Below are 5,143 nucleotides of genomic sequence, written 5' to 3' on the forward strand. Positions count from 1 at the left end.
ACTGCCTAACCATGTAACTCATGTTTTAGAGATCCATAACATGTACAACCTAGAATATAGATACATCATATATTCATGAGTATACTACCCAAACTACAAAAACCATATCTATAGTTGCAGAGCAACATAGAGAAAAACAAGATGGACATAGTCATTGAAATACTGGAGTAGCAATAGTACAAGTCAAAAGAAGTATGTTGATGTCAATGACAACCGATAGCCTACACAAGATTCTCCTTCATCAATGACAAAACTCCAACATGTGTGCCATTTTTTAATTAACTTTTTAACTACTCATCCAAATTTAAAATAAATTATATATTATTGTTTTAAACTTCATTCTTTACACTTCAAAAAAACAATTTGAATTTTTTATTATTTATGTGCAAGTTATATGATGTGCATGAATAGGTACCTAATTTTTAGGATGCATGCACTTTGAAAAATCATAAAAAAATAATACTCAACAAAAAAATTACAAAAAATACACAACTTTTAGTACTTACTCTTAACTATCTTTCTATCAAAGGGTTTTTCAAAATACTAAATGTAACTATAACTTTTTTGACATGCACATTGTTGAAAAAAATACAAACAATTTTGTGAGCATAAAATATTTGACTACCTTAAACTTATCCATTTAAAAAAAAATTGTAGTTTAGAAACTAGATTCAGAGTAGTACTACAATTCTTGTTCTTTTGGTATCTTGAAATTTTGAGTGGAAGAGTCTCAAATTGCTCTTCCAAGTTTAGTTTTAGCCGATTTTAGGAAAAAAGTGGCCACTTATACCCCCCCTTTTTGTTCACCAACTTGGTGGACATACCCATAACATAAGATATACCTTGGGAAAACCCTCATGAAGGAAAAACCTAGCCTTGAATCGTATCCATACTCCATGTACTATTTAGCCATAAAGCAATACAAAACACTTTTAGAGTTACGCTGAATACTCTTGAAACATCAAGCCCTCAAAGGCATTCTCCATGTGGCCAAGCATGATTCCACACATCTCATGCCATGATTCACAAATACAAGCTTCAAAAAGACAATAATGATATCCCAAACCACAAGCCAAGCCTAAACCACTAACATGTGCTTGCTTTTGTAGAATCAAGCTCACATAGATAAAACGAAGTGGTAAACTAAAAGAATGTGCCACAAAACCACGTGAATACAATATCATTGACCTCTCATTTGACATTGGATAATAAGTCTTCATTTTATCAATATCTTTCTCTTATATTTGTTAAATACAATATAATATATCAATGTGACACTAATATTATTTCATATAATTTCCAATGTGACAATACAACACATAAGTGGCCCCAAGAATGCTAACTACAAGTGATGCATGTAATATAGGTTCCCCCAGGTGAAACAAACATAATAAAAACAACAGTATTATAAAGGGTAAAAAATTAGGATTTCCACCACAAGATTGTAGTAAAACCACTAATTTTTACTTAGGGACCTTTACATTCAAAAGAGGGATTGAATCCAATAGATTTAGTCACAAACCAGGAAGGATAAGGACTAGAAATACTGATTGGATTCAAGGTGTGAATTTTTTTACCCTCTTTTGTAAGTTGAATTACTTAAATTAGGTTAAAGTGATAAAAAGGAAGATAAAAATATAGAAACAAAAAGCTACAGATGCAGGACTGAGACACACACCTGGATTTGGGACTGTGGTGAAATTCACCATGGTCATCTGAACTTTTCGCATACCAAAGAGGAACTGATTTGTCATTGTAAATAAAGCTTATCCTGAAGATTGTATCTCCATACCTATTTTTTACACCTAGAGGGGAAATAGGTAGGTAATATGGGTTTTCCTAAGTCAAACCCTAGTTTAGGAATTACCCTTGATTGAAATATTGCAAATACTCGAATAAATATTGGAATGATATACCTTAGATCTGCAATGACTAATAATGATGCTTTGTTTCTTGAATGTAATCACATATGTTGTATGAAATGGCATGAACATTACAAAACCTTAATCACCCACACATTCTTGCATATGAATGATGTAATGTTGCTCCACAATTGATGAATGAAGAATATGCATCCTTGAAGATCTCTAGAAATGCTTGATGATGAATGCTTAATGCTTAAATGATAGATTTATTGAATGGGCACCTTATGATTCTCCTATTATATTCTTGTATATTGAAATGAGAGGGGAAAACCTCCTTATATACTCGCTCGCCAAAAAACATGTTAATTTTCTGACATAGGCCTTCATGAGGCTAGGTTTCCCACTCAAATTTGGAAATGCTCAAGTGGTTCAAAGGGGGGACCAAATAGGGAAGATCGAGGCATGGCAACATAGTCTCAATGAGGACTAAGGCACTATTCCCTAGTCCTACCCCATTTTAGAGCTAGAACTAAAGGGCCACATGGTGTATGAAGTGAAAATAAAGCCATATTTGCATGATGTAAGCATTATTAGGTCTTAATTAAGTATTGGGGGATAAACACTCAGGTGAGGGCCCAAAATATGGACTAAATTGTAAGGGAATACAATTTAGGATGATACATTTATCTCTCACTTTAGAAGGAGTATGAGCCTATGCAAATACTCATGATAAATTATATGAAAGAGAGATTAGAAGAGGACCAATGGGGAGAAAAATTACAAGGAGTATAAGACATCACTAATTTCAAGGAACCAAGCCCCCAATCTTAGGATCTTAACTTAACTCAAATGTATGCAAGGGAACACAAAACAAGGCAAAAACAAAAAGACAAACAAAGACACAAAAGACAAAAGACACACAACACACAAAAGCTAAGAACCAAAAACAAGACCTCAAGTCAACTAGCTGAAGAGACCTTGATATCAAAATGTCTCAACCACTAATATCATTCTTGAAAAATTCCATCTCAAGAACCCAAGTGATCACATAAAAGAGAAAAGCACACATCACCCATGAACCACCAATAAAAAATATATAAATTCATGAGAAGAAGGAAAGAGAGAGCATGGATACATTCTAGATGTGTTTTTCTAGATGATCCATGAGAAGAATGATGAAACATGACATAGATACTTGCCCCTAGATATGTTTTTCTAGCTGATCCATGTTGGGGAAGAGAGTAGGAATAGAACAAATGATGCATAAAATAGGGATGAATCATTAGGATGCAACTACCCCATATTGATAAATGAAATGAGGATTAAGCATGAGGATGCAATAATCCCATGTTGATAAATGAAATGAGGATTAAGCATGAGGATGCAATAATCCCATAAATTATGAACAAAATAGTGATTAAACATGAGTATGCGACAATCCTATATTGATAATCGATAGTCTAAAGTACATCTAGGAGTCCGCATATATGCCACCCCCTTAAGATGTCAATATAGTCCTATGTTGAGTGATTAGGGATGAGAATGGCAGGTTCATCGCAGTGGTGATATTCCCCATGGGTAACCAAACCAACCACCTTGCTGAGGTCATAGGGGCCTATCAGGTCTTATTTCTTGCCCATCAAATTGACTGTAAAAAAGTTTGAATTGAAGAGATTCAAATAATATTATCTAGTGCCTCAAAGGGAATACTAAGGCCTCATGGACTATAAAAGGATGGATTAATTTATCAAAAGATTTAATCCGCTCTTTTGAAAATTGATTTATTTCCCATTCTTATAAAGAAAATATCACTATGGAAGATTTCTTTACCAATAAAGGGGTGATAGCTAAAACAAGGATGACATGGAACTCCAAAGACAACTTGGAAGATAATATCAGAGCCCTTCTTAGGTATGATAGATCTCATGGTATACATGAAAGTATCTCATCACATTGCCATATTCGATGATAGGTAGTGGATTTATTAATATTCATGGAATCCATTGTGGCTAGGTTTGGGGATGTCTAATGCATTATTTCTTGCACACTTTCTAGGTTGTTTGGGAGCTCTTTTGGTTACTAATCTGGCTGCACATTCTATTTAACCAATTTGTGTATCAAGGCTCTATTTTTTGAATATGGGATGAGAAAGATGTCGCATTGAGACTATGGACTATGAAGGGTTGAGGGCCACCTCAAAAATATGGAGGATCCTAGGGATGGGGGAGTTTACTCCCTATATTGACAAATTGCATGGCTGGGATCCTAAAGTTACAATTTTTTTTGCCTATGAGTGGAAGGAGGGAAAGGTTTCTTTGTTTGGGAAGCAAGTGGTGATAGATGAGAATTTAACTATTGAGGTGATTGGTTTATCGAAAAAGGGGCTCAAATTTTATCGGGATAAGAAATATTCAGACCCTATAGTGAAGAAAATCCCTAAAACTGATAAGGAGAGGAGAATAGTAGTTAAGAATAATAGAAGCTGCTATGATGCTGCCACTATCAAGCCATTTTGGAGGGATGTGCTAAAGGTTCTCATGGAATGTCACTATGGAAGGTCACTACTCAATATTTTTTGGGCATCATTTCTTCTTTCTCAATCATATTAGGCACTAGGTGAGGGTTTCTTTCCCCTTCTATCTCCTATCCTCCCTTAATGCTAGCATTCTAGAGTATAGATAAAACCCTAGTGTTAATCATGTTTTATATGAGGGGATTCTATTATTAATATATGAGTATTTTAAAGCCAACTCTGCAAAACCCAACCCCCCCTATATCTCCATTTTAGAGAATCAGAACTTGAGGACCCATAGTTCTGATGACGAGGACTGGAATATGGATGAGGAGGAAGATCATGTTCCTCCTAAGAAAAGGAAAAATATCAATAAGCCCGACAATCCCTCATCAATTGGGAAGGGAAAGTTAAAGGGGTCAGATAACATAGGCATCCATCCCACTGGCTCAGGAACCATTTGTGGGGCAATTTGTCTAAGAACCATCCTTAGAATAAAGTAAAATCTCTCACTCCTAAGGAGCCCTCCATTGAGAATCATGATCCTTTGACTCCTCCAGACTTAGAGAACTCTTACTCCTCAATAGATAGGAAAAATAGACCCCATTTTTCTACTGACCTGCGCAAAGAATCCCACTATTTTAATCAAGACTAGAAGTTCCCTATTGATATTCTGGCAATGGCAAGGAATGGAGTGGTGAATTTTTTTAGGTTTATGAAATGGGCCTTTTATGAGATTAAAAGTCTTAATTTAAAATAAAGGGCT

This window comes from Cryptomeria japonica, chromosome 3, assembly GCF_030272615.1.
Source record: "Cryptomeria japonica chromosome 3, Sugi_1.0, whole genome shotgun sequence".
Lineage (NCBI taxonomy): Eukaryota > Viridiplantae > Streptophyta > Pinopsida > Cupressales > Cupressaceae > Cryptomeria > Cryptomeria japonica.